The following is a 13,081-nucleotide window of genomic DNA, read 5'->3' as shown; positions in this document are numbered from 1 at the left end:
AAGCACGCGTAAGAGGAAGATAAAGCACAATTAGTCACAAGGGTAGTCATTTGGGTGTTCTGTTCTGTTGTCTTTTGTTTTCTTTAATATTGGCATTGTCATCCTTTTGTGAATGGATTAAACAGACGTGATGGCAAACAGTTGAAGCTCTGGCCTATGTGATCTGGGAAATGGAAGTTGCACTTTGAGGGCTCAGGGCGACTTGCATTTGTAATGATGGTGGTCAGAGTGATTGGAACCCACAGGTTCTTGTACATTGTGTATGGTGTGACAAGAAGGTGCCAGCCACATGTGTTTGATTCGTCTGCCTAAGCGAATCTTGCAAAGATTAGTGCATCCTTTGCATCACGGGAAGCAATATGCTCGCGTGCTGCTGGAGATGGCTCATCTGCCTCCACAAGGTCTTCCTCCTCCTCCTCCTCATCTGAGGAGGCTATGCCCTGACCCACTTGTTCCTCAGGCAGCTGCAAGCCACGATGCTGTGCGATGTTGTGCAGTGCACAGCAGACCACGATGATTATGGAGACCCTGGCTGCTGAGTACTGTAGGGCTCCACCTGATCTGTCAAGGCATCTGAATTGCATTTTGAGCAAGCCGATGGTTTGCTCGATGATGGATCTGGTCAAAATGTGGCTGGTATTGTAATGCTCCTCGGCTTCGTTTGATGGCCTCCTCAACGGCGTCATTAGCCACGTCTTTAGGGGATAGCCTTTGTTTCCAAGTAGCCATCTAGAAAGTTGCCTTGACGGATTGAAGAGCGAAGGCACAGTAGACTGCTGCAGGATGAACGAGTCATGGCAGCTGCCAGGGAACTTGGCGCAAAAATGCATAATATTCTTCCTGTGGTTACACACCAACTGGATGTTAAGGGAGTGGAAGCCCTTGCGGTTCCCAAATACAGCTGGGTTGTGATGGGGTGCCCTAATGGCCACATGTGTGCAGTCTACAATGCCCTGCACCTTGGGAAGACTGCCATATTTGCAAAGCCAACCTCACATGCGGTAACACTTGCTTCATCCGTGGAGAAGTGGATGTAATTGTGCGACATGGCAAGCAGGGCATCGGTAACCTGCGTGATGCAACTTTGTGCAGCCAACTGAGAGATGCCGCTGATGTCTGATGCTGATCCCTGTAAGGACCCTGAAGCAAAGAAGTTGAGTGCGGTGGTGACTTTGACAGCCACTGGTAAGGAGTGTCCACCTGCTCCTCTGGGCTGCAGGTCTTGATCGAGCATTGTGCAGATGTCAGCAACTACCTCTCGCAAAAGTCTCAGCCTCTTTTGGCACTGCTGCTCAGTCATTTTGAGGAAGTTCATCCTCTGCCTGTAAACCCGGTGTTGGGGGTATCTCCTGCAGTGCGGTGCAGCCCTGCGCTGATGCCCTCTGCCCTGTGCAGCATCAGGTGGGTGAGGAGAAGGTTGACGCTCCTGTTGTTGGTGCTGCTGTTGTGTTTGGTTCTGCTGTGCCGCGGCTGCTCTTCCTTTGAATCTGAGGACCAGGATGAGAGAGTATAAATGGTTCCCTTTCTGCTGGTATATATGTCAGTTGAGGAAGAGATGTTATTAAGCACTCAATCAATGTGGGGAGAAGATATTCCAAGGAGGATCTCAGATTAAACACTTACAACCTCAATACACCTGCAAAATGTGTTCCAAATCCTCCAAACAGAAAGTTCTGGCATCTGAAAGTGATCGCATGTTGCAGGTCAGCTTTTATGCTGCAGTTGCAGCTGTCAACTATTCAGCTAGCTGCTAAACCCGGCACATTCAGCTGGTGTGTTTGTTGAATGAAGTGGATCATGCTGAAAATGTTGCAAAATGGAAAAAGCCTCTCAAAATAGGATTATCCAGGCAGTTAACAAGTTGTTAACTGCCTCAAGTAGCTCTCCTGCCGCTTGGTGTCAGGTCTGATCGAAAGTCGCAGACCCGACACTTTGTAAAGTTGCGTGGAGGCGGGATGGCAGCGGGTTCACAAACCGCCGTCAATCATTTTGATTTTAACTCCGGACCTGCCTCCAAACCCGCCCACTGAACGCCGGCAAAATCGCGGCCTAAGTATATTCTGAGGGAATAAGACTCCACACTTGTAAAATTAAATTTTCTGGGCCAGAGAGGTTGTTTGGCAGTAATTAAGACTTAACACATCGTTAAAAATTCATTTGCACCTAAATGCACCAGCCCTAATTTTTTCTTCCATGTTTAGTGGGTAACTAATGGGTAAGTATTGCAACTTCATACCTTTACATTGATTTCAATGCTGTATCTATTGGCGAGGTACTGTTATGGCACAGCCTGTGGAGCAGCAGGGTAACTCAGGTCGCAACTTCCGGATTTTCACATTTAATTGTGCATCTGTGTACTCCAAAAGTTGGTGTCCGATTTACACCATTATAACGGTGAGCCACACCCATTATTCTCAGCGCAAAATCCGAGCCATTTGTGGGGATCCTCTGGTTCCACAGGCTCCTTGTCTGCCAAGTTCAGGCTGAGCCCTTCCTGCAGGGTGAAATTGTGCCGTGCGCAGCATAGCAGTACGATCTTTGCCACTTTATTTGGGGCGTACAGTAGGATCCCCTCCTCTGACGTGTCCAGGCGCATGAAGTATGCTTACAGCACCCTAGTGTTCCTCTCCACCACCCCACAGGTGTGTACATTTCCTGTGTTGCATTGTTGGCAATGTGGAACGGTGTTATCTGCAAGGCTTCAGAGGGTATGCCTTGACCCCCAAGACTCCATCCATCTCCTTGGCCCTCCTTGCTGAATAAGTCATAGATGGCAAAATGGAGAAGGACAATGGCATTGGGACAGCTTCCCTGATTCTCAGAGTTTACATGCAGGATCCCTGCATTTATATAGCACCTTTCATGACCTCAGAACGTCCCAAAGCACTTTACAGTCATTGAAGTACTTTTGAAGTGTTGTCACTGTTGTAATGTAGGAAACCATCCAGGATAAAGCTTGATTGGCACCCCAATCACCTGAACTGTGAGGGAGCCGATGTCCTCGGGGTAATATTTTCTAGGACGGTTCGGGAGGATTTAAACTAATTTGGCAGGGGGATGGGAACCTAGGTAGTGGAAAAGAGGGAAGTCATATGAAGTCAGAAATAGATGGTAGAAAGGTGAGAAGCAATAAGCAAAGGAGAGAAACACAAAGGGCCAAACTAATTCATAATGAGAGTGTGAAAAAAGCAAGCCTGAAGGCTTTGTATCTTAATGCTAGAAGCATTAGGAACAAGGTGGATGAATTAGTTGTGGAAATAGAGGTAAACAAGTATGATTTGATTGGGATTACAGAAACGTGGCTGCAGGGTGGGCAAGGCTGGGAACTTAACATCCAGGGATATACAATATTTAGGAAGGATCGGCAAAAAGGTAGGGGAGGTGGGGTAGCATTGCTGGTAAAGGAGGGGATTAATGCAATGGAAAGGAAGGATATTAACTCGGATGAAACGGAATCTGTATGGGTAGAAATGAGAAATAGCAAGGGGAGAAAAACGTTAGTGGGTGTGATATATAGGCCTCCAAATAGTAATATGGAGGTGAGGGAAGGCATAAAAAGGGAAATTAGAGAAGCGTGCGATAAGAGCACAGCTGTCATCATGGGTGACTTTAATTTACATATTGATTGGACTACCCAAATTAGTAAAAATTCTGAGGAGGAGGAATTCCTGGAATGTTTTCGGGACGGTTATCTGGACCAATATGTCGAGGAGCCGACTCGAGATCAGGCCATTTTAGACTGGGTATTGTGCAATGAGAAGGGACTTATCACCAATCTTCTTGTACGAGGCCCCTTGGGTCAGAGCGATCATAATATGATCGAGCTCTCAGTCGAGATGGAGAGTGAGGAAATTGAATCAGAGACTAAGGTCCAGAACTTAAATAAAGGGAATTACGAGGGTATGAGACGGGAATTGGGTAAGATTGATTGGGTGGTGTTTCTGGGGGGATTGACAGTGGATAGACAATGGCAAGCATTCAAAGATAGAATGGAAGAATTCCAGAACATGTTTCTCCGGTTTGGCATAAAAATAAACCTAAAAAGGTGACTCAACCGTGGATAACGAGGGAAATTAGGGACAGCATAAAATCAAAAAAAAGGGCATATCAACTGGCAAAAAAAAGCACCAGACCGGAAGATTGGGGGCAGTACAGGATACAGCAGAAGAGGACAAAGGGATTAATCAGGAAGGGGAAAATAGAATACGAAAGTAAACTTGCAGCAAAAATAAAGACAGACTGCAAAAGCTTTTATCGGTATATCAGGAGGAAAAGACTGGTAAAATCCCAAGTTGGTCCCCTGCAGTCCGATTCGGGAGAATATATAATGGAGAATAAGGAAATGGCAGACCAATTAAACTCATACTTTGGTTCTGTATTCACAAAGGAGGACACAAATAACCTCCCAGGAATATCGGCAAACATAGGGACTAATGAGAGGGAGGAGCTGACAGAAATTAGTATCTCTAGGGATATGGTGTTGGGTAAGTTGAGGGGACTGAAGGCCGACAAATCCCCGGGGCCTGATAAACTACATCCTAGGGTACTTAAGGAGGTGGCCCTGGAGATAGCAGATGCTCTAAGGATCATCTTCCGGAACTCCATTGACTCGGGAACAGTACCCGTGGATTGGAGGGTAGCTAATGTTACCCCAATATTTAAAAAGGGGGGTAGAGAGAAAGCAGGGAATTATAGACCAGTAAGCCTTACATCGGTTGTGGGCAAAATGCTAGAGTCCATTATTAAGGATAAAATAGCGGAGCACTTGACAAATGGGGAAAGGATCGGACAGAGTCAACATGGATTTACAAAGGGTAAATCGTGTTTGACTAATCTGCTGGAATTTTTTGAGGAAGTAACTGGTAAAATAGATGGGGGAGAGCCAGTGGATGTGGTGTACCTTGACTTCCAGAAAGCCTTCGATAAGGTTCCACACAAAAGATTGTCATGCAAAATTAAGGCTCATGGGATTGGGGGCAAAGTATTAACGTGGATAGAGAACTGGCTGGCGGATAGAAAACAGAGAGTTGGAATAAACGGCTCGTTTTCAGAGTGGCAGGCAGTGACCAGCGGGGTGCCGCAAGGATCTGTCCTGGGACCCCAGCTGTTCACAATATATATAAATGATCTGGATCAGGGAATTGGATGCAATATTTCCAAATTCGCTGACGACACTAAACTAGGAGGAGGGGTGGGCTCTGATGAGGATGTCAGGAGGCTACAGTGCGATTTGGACAGGTTGGGGAAATGGGCGGATACGTGGCAGATGCACTATAATGTGGATAAATGCGAGGTTATCCACTTTGGGGGTAAAAACAGGAGGGTAGATTATTATCTAAATGGCAATAGATTGGGAGATGGGGAAGTGCAGAGGGACCTGGGTGTTCTTGTGCACCAGTCACTGAAGGAGAGCATGCAGGTGCAACAGGCGATTAAGAAGGCAAATGGTATGTTGGCCTTCATATCAAGGGGGTTCGAGTATAGGAATAGGGATACCTTACTACAGCTGTACAAGGTGCTGGTGAGACCGCATCTGGAGTATTGTGTACAGTTTTGGTCGCCCCATCTGCGGAAGGATGTTCTTGCCATGGAAAGAGTGCAACGGCGATTCACCAGGCTGATACCTGGAATGGCGGGAATGACCTACGAAGAGAGATTAAATAGTTTGGGCTTGTACTCACTGGAGTTTAGAAGATTGAGAGGGGATCTCATCGAAACATATAAAATTATGGCAGGCCTGGACAGGCTGAATTCAGAGAGAATGTTTCCAATGGCCAGGGAGCACAGAACCAGGGGCCACAGTCTAAAAATAGCGGGCAAATCATTTAAAACAGAGATGAGGAAGAATTTCTTCACTCAAAGAGTGGTGAGCCTGTGGAATTCCCTGCCACAGAGGGCTGTGAAGGCTAATTCAATAAATATTTTCAAGAGAGAATTGGATATATTTCTGAAGGCTAAGGGGATTAAGGGTTACGGAGAAAAGGCGGGGACGGGGTACTGAACTGGTAAGATCAGCTATGATCTCAGACGAGGATCAGCCATGATCTCATTGAATGGCGGAGCAGGCTCGAAGGGCCGAATGGCCTACTCCTGTTCCTATCTCTATGTTACTATGTTATCTACCACCTTCAACATTCACTCCCTCCACCACCGGCGTACCGTGGCTGCAGTGTGTACCATCTACAAGATGCACAGTAGCAACTCACCAAGGCTTCTTCGACAGCACCTCCCAAATCTCTACCACCTAGAAGAACAAGGGTGGCAGGCGCATGGGAACACCATCACCTGCAAGTTCCCTTCCAAGTCACACACAATCCTGACTTTGAAAAATATACCACCGTTCCTTCATCTTTGCTGGGTCAAAATCCTGGAACTCCCTAGCTAACAGCGCCATGGGAGCTACCTTCACCACATGGACAGCAGCAGTTCAAGAAGGCAGCTCACCACCACCCTTTCAAGGGCAATTAGGGATGGGCAATAAATGCAGGCCTTGCCAGCGACGCATCCCGCGAATTAATAAAAAAAAAGGTCTTCCAGCAGCATTGCACAGAGTTGGCCAATTGCTAATCTGGGGAAGCGCAGTCTGCATGCACAGCTCCTCCAACAGCTGCTGGTATTACATTCATTCCCTGGTGGTGGAGGGAGTAGTAGTCAGTTCAGTACAGTCTCCAGCCAGGTGCTTCATGCAGCGTGCCTCCTGCCTCTGCATTGTCCATAATAATGCAGAATAAGGGAATGCCCAGTGGATAGGTCATTCCAATCCTTTGCCCTTTGGAACGCATTGAGAGGGGGAGGGGGATTGAAAATATTTGCTTCAGACACTTCAGAATTGCAAAACTGAAGATCTCAGTAGTGGAGAAAAAATCTTAGAGATCAATTCCAGACTGCAGAGATGTAGCTGCAAAGATTTAATGGTCCTTCCAGGCTGAAAATAATCTGAGAACCATGACTCTCAGCTGGAAAATGATGCTACAAGGTTTCCAGGAATTTCCTGCTTAAGCTCTGTTCTACGACAGTATTTAGGGAAATGAAATTACTTTTTTATTTTAAGGCAGTGCACTGGAATATCAAATAAACTTTACCACACAAAGCAGACCAACATATACTGAGGATGTCACTTTGAGTAGGAATATAAAGCAGGTGTTTTAGTTAAAATAGAAAACAGGCTTTACAGTTAACAGTTTAATCAGATAAAAAGCATTATTAAACATTTTGATTTATAAGCATTTCACATCCTTTAAATCACTCTGACGTCCTTTTCACTTTTCATGCCATTGAGTTAATCCAAACAACAGCTGCACATCGGAATAGTCTATATTTCACATCAACAGGCAATGAAAACCTCTCCCAAGTCATTCACTGTTATAATGATATCATTCATTATTTTGAATGCAATAATGATCAATTCTTTTTCCTGGTTAACAGAGAAGATGCCGGTAGGAGGGTGGAACGTAAAAAAAAAACATTTTTGGGAGGTGGATGTCACTGGCAATGCCGGCATTTATTGCCCATCCCTTGTTGCTCCTCGAGTGGCTTCCTAGGTCACTTCAGAGAGCATTCAAGAGTCAACAACATTGATGTGGGAATGGAGTCACATATAGGCCTGACAAGGTAAGGAGAACAGGTTTCCTTCTCTAAAGGACATTAGTGAACCAGTTGGATTTTTATGAAAATCTGACAGTTTCACGGTCACAAGCTTTTTATTTCCAGATTTTAAAAATTGAATTCAAATTCTCAAACTGCCATGGTTGGATTTGAACTCTGGATTACTAGTCCAGTAGTGTAACCACTACACTATCGTACCCTGTTAACGTTCAATGTTCAAGAGGATTCAAGCAATTGACACATTTTTATATGTCTTCTTAAATTTCTCTATTCAAAGTACACAAGCATTCCCAAGGCGTTCATAAACGACTATTACTATGAATCTGTAAATTATCTTGTGCTGAGTTACACATTATTTTTAAGACAAAAGCAAAATACTGCAGATGCTGGAAATCTGAAATAAAAACAGAAAATGCTGGAAATACTCAGCAGGTCAAGCAGCATCTGTGGAGAGAGAAACAGAGTCCACGGGGTCGATTTTCCCGAAGCTGTCGGGAAGAAGGCGGGACTTCCCCTTTCGGGTTTTAGACCCACCTACATCGATGTCCGGCCAATCCGCGCGATTTTCCCTTGATTGACCTTGTTGAGCCCGCCCAGCGGGCTCAGCAGGCCAATTAAGGGCCACCCGGCAACAGGTGACGTCACAGACTGCAATTTCATCTGTCAAGAGTTCTTGATAGATGAAATATCAGTCTTTCACAGCTGTTTGAAGCTGCCAAACACTGACAGTCTGAGTTCTAACATGAGTCCTTCTGCACAGACTCAGTTAGAACTCTCACCGGCACTCAAAGCTGAAGGCTGTCACTTTTGACAAATCGCAGCCGTTCAGCTTTCAGTTCCGGCTGAGTGATGCGCTCCCGACGGCTACAGGAAGAAAGGCTGTTAAGGTAAGTACAGGTAAGTAAAAGTTCTTTACACACTTTAGACACACCAAACACACTTACCTTTACACTCATGCACCCATCACTCATCTGAGCACCGACATCGCGACCCCTCCAACTCCTTCAGCCCGACAGCCCGCCTACTCTAACCTGGCGTGGTTTGGAGCTGTCGGGAAACCCACACGAAACCCCTCAAAATAGGGATTAGGCTAAAAACTGCCCGTTAACTACCTGTTAACAGGCAGTTAATTGGCACTAATCCCTTCCCGCCTGGTTTCGGCAGTTCCAGTGCGGGCGGGTACCCGCCGCCCCTGAAACTTACGTGGGGTGGGGTTTTGGACGGGACGGTGTCGGGACCCCCAAATTCGGGATTCCACCCCCCCCCCACACGCCTGAAACCCCGCCTGACGGCTCCACAAAAATCTAGCCCCACATTTCAGGTCAATGACCCTTCGTCAGAACTGGAAAACGTTGGAGATGTAACAGGTTTTTAAGCAAGAGTAAGGACAGGGAAAGGGGGGAGGGGAGGAAAGAACAAAAGGGAAGGTCCCTGATAGAATGGAAGGCAGGAGCGATTAAGAGACAAAAGGGATGATGGTGTAAGGCAAAAGGAGATGGTAATGGGACAAGTTAAGAAACAAAAGATGACTCTAGATGAAGTGTAAATGGCAATGACAGAATGATCGACAGCTGCCATGTGAGAGAGAGAAAAAAAATGGGAAAAAAACGATGGGGCAGAGGTTATGGCCTGAAATTGTTGAACTTGATGTTGCGTCCAGCAGGCTATAAAGTGCCTAATTGAAAGATGAGGTGCTGTTCCTCGAGCTTACATTGAGCTTCATTGGAACAGAGTAAGAGGCAGAGGATGGAGAGGTCGGAGTGGGAGTGGAGCAGTGAATTAAAGTGACAGGTGACCGGAAGCTCGGATCACCCTTACGGACTGAACGGAGGTGTTCCACAAAGCGTTCACCCAATCTGCGTTTGGTCTCCCCAATGTAGAGGAGACCGCATCATGAGCATCGAATACAGTATACTAAATTGCAAGAAGTACAAGTAAATCGCTGTTTCACCTGGAAGGAATGTTTGGGCCCTGGACAGTGGGAAGGGAGGAGGTAAAAGGGCATGTGTTGCATCTCCTGCACTTGTACGGGAAGGTGCTGTGGGAAGGGTTGGGGGTGTTGGGGGTGATTGAGGAGTGGACCAGGGAGTCACGGAGGGAGTGGTCCCTTCGGAATGCTGAAAGGGGAGGTGAGGGGAATATGTGTTTGGTGGTGGAATCACGCTGGAGGTGGCGGCAATGGCGGAGGATGATCCGTTGAATGTGGAGGCTGGTGGAGTGAAAGGTGAGGACAAGGGGAACTCTATAGTGGTTCCGGGGGGGAGGGGAAGGGGTGAGAGCAGAAGTGCGGGAAATAGAACTGACACAGTCAAGGGCCATGTCAACCACAGTAGAGGGGAATCCTCGGTTGAGGAAAAAGGAAGACATACCGGAAGCACTAGTATGGAAGGTGGCATCGTCAGACCAGATGCGGCAGAGACGGAGAAACTGGGAGAATGGAACAGAGTCCTTACAGCAGGCAGGGTGGGAGGAAATGTAGTCCAGGTAGCTGTGGGAGTCAGTGGGTTCATAGTAAATGTTCGTCAATAGCCTATCCCCAGAGATGGAGAGAAAGAAGTCGAGGAAGGGAGTCAGAGATGGACCATGTGAAGGTGAGGGAAGGGTGGTAATTGAAAGCAAAGTGAATGAAATTTTCGAGTTCAGGGCAAGAGCAGGAAACGGCACTGATACAGTCATCAATGTACCGGAAAAAGAGGTGAGGGAGGGGACCTGAGTAGGACTGGAACAAAGAATATTCCACATAACCCATTGTGGTAAACCACTGTTTGTATTCCACTGTGTACATGCCTGGACATGCCTCGGCTGACTCCTCCCACAAGTCCTAGTATAAAGGTGACTGCTCCCCAGCCCTTTGTATTTCTGGACCGGTCGACCACTCGAGGCAGACCTTCATTCTTTTGTTAATAAAAGCCTTTAGTTACTCTCTTAACTCTCAGTCTTTTATGAGTAGTTGATAGCGCATCAATTTTATTAACAAAATTTTTATAATGGAGAAGATCCTCACACCAGCATGCCTGGACTTAGATCATCGGGAGGCGGACTCATCCACCAAGTTTACTCACTGGCTTAAGTGTTTCGAAAAATTCCTGACCGCCTCCGCAGCAATCAAATCGGACGAGGACAAACTGGATGTCCTGACCTCCAAAGTGAACCACCGAGTGCACTCGGTCATCCAAGATGCGACCTCGTACGCGGACGCTATCAAGCTCCTCAAGGACCAGTACACACGCCGAGTGAACGAAGTGTACGCCAGGCACCTTCTGGGGAGTCGTAAACAACAACCTGGGGAATCGACCGTGGAATACCTTCAGGCACTGTCTGTGCTTGGCCGGGCCTGTGGTTGTAAGGATGTAAAGGCCGCCGTGTACACAGAGGAACTTATCCGGGACGCTTTTGTAGCGGGCCACAGATCCAATTACACCCGACAGCGACTGTTGGAGCAGAGTGACCTCGACCTCAACAAGGCCTCTGAACTCGCACTATCATTGGATGCAGCCTACCGGGGCATGGATGCCTACTCCTCTGCACCATGGACGCCGCGGGGAATGACAGCCTGGGACACGGTAGGACCGCCTCATAGCGCCGTGCCACCCCAGCCAAACCCCAGCAACGGCCCAACTACCACAGCAGTGTCCCAAGGCCAGACAGCAGTGCCCCAAGGCCAGAAATGCTACTTCTGTGGCCAGGCAAAACACCCCAGAGCGCGCTGCCCGGCGAAAAACGCGATCTTCTCGGGCTGCGGGAAGAAGGGACACTACGCTAGTGTCTGCAGGGCCAAAGCCACCCCGAACCCCAGCAGCGCCGCATGTGGGCCATGCAGGCCACCATCTTGGGCCTCCCGGCCATGTGCGAACCACCGGTACAGCAGCCATTTTGGACGCCTCCAGCCACATGGGGATCATGGACGCCGCCATCTTGGACGACAGCCGGAACGCAGCAGGTCCCCAACACCGCCTCATCTGATACCCGCAGCGACACACCGACCCCTACGCTGGCCTCCGTTACGCTGGACCAAGCGAGACCGCACCAGCTGGCCAGTTCCACAATGGACATGAAGGTAAACGGTCACGATACAATCTGCCTTTTTGACTCTGGGAACACGGAGAGCTTCATCCACCCCGACACGGTGCGGCGTTGCTCTCTCCCAGTCCTGCCTGCGCACCAGCGGATTTCTATGGCCTCCGAGTCCCAGTCGGCGGACATCGGCGGCTACTGCGTGGTGACACTCGTAGTAAACGGGACTGTGTACGATCATTTTAAACTTCTGGTCCTGCCCGACCTCTGCGCTGCCGTCCTGCTGGGGTTAGATTTTCAGTGCCACCTTAAAAGTGTTACGATGGCGTACGGTGGACCCCTACTCCCACTCACAGTCCGCAGCCAGCAGCTTCCAAATTGCCCGCCGCGCACCAGATGCAACCTCTCCACACTCAGAGTTGCCCCCCCCCACTGTTTGCTAACCTCACCCCCGACTGTAAGCCCATCGCCACAAAGAGCAGGCGATACAGTGCCGGGGACAGGGTTTTCATTAAAACCGAAGTGGAGCGGCTCCTGAAGGAAGGGATTATTGAGGGCAGCACCAGCCCCTGGCGAGCCCAGGTTGTGGTCATTAAGACCGGCGAGAAGCAGCGCCTGGTCATCGACTACAGCCAGACAATAAATCGCTACACCCTGCTGGACGCCTACCCACTCCCCCGCATAGCTGATATGGTCAACCAGATCGCGCAGTACCGCGTCTTCTCGACCATTGACCTGAAATCAGCATACCACCAGCTCCCTATCCGCCCTGAGGACCGCCAGTATACCGCCTTTGAGGCAAACGGCTGCCTCTATCACTTCCTTAGGGTTCCCTTTGGCGTCACCAACGGGGTCTCCGTCTTCCAAAGGGAGATGGACCGGATGGTAGATCAAAATGCGTTGCAGGCCACTTTCCCATATCTGGACAATGTGACCATCTGCGGCCGTGACTTGCAGGACCATGACGCAAACCTTGAAAAATTCCTCCGCACCGCCCAACTCCTGAACCTGACATATAACAAGGAGAAGTGCATATTCCGCACAAACCGCCTCGCCATCCTTGGCTGTGTTGTGGAACACGGAGTCATCGGCCCCGACCCCGACCGGATGCGTCCCCTTATGGAACTCCCACTGCCCCACTTCCTCAAGGCCCTGAAGAGGTGCCTAGGGTTTTTCTCCTATTACGCCCAGTGGGTCCCCTACTATGCGGACAAGGCCCGTCCGCTGATCAAGTCCACCTCTTTTCCCTTGACGGCAGAGGCCCGCTTAGCCTTCCACCGTATCAAGGAGGACATTGTCAAAGCCACCATGCACGCAGTGGACGAATCCATCCCCTTCCAGGTACTGACGGAGTTCGTCGCTCATAAACGATGAGCCCCGGTCGCTATGGAAAGCGACGCGTCCGACTTTGCCCTGGCCGCTACCCTCAATCAGGCGGGGAGACCCGTGGCCTTCTTTTCAC

This window comes from Somniosus microcephalus, chromosome 1 (genome assembly GCF_052327205.1).
Source record: "Somniosus microcephalus isolate GS21.2 chromosome 1, FLI_Smic_1.0, whole genome shotgun sequence".
Lineage (NCBI taxonomy): Eukaryota > Metazoa > Chordata > Chondrichthyes > Squaliformes > Somniosidae > Somniosus > Somniosus microcephalus.
The sequence above is the reverse complement of the archived record's forward strand: the minus strand, read 5'-3'. Positions refer to the sequence as shown.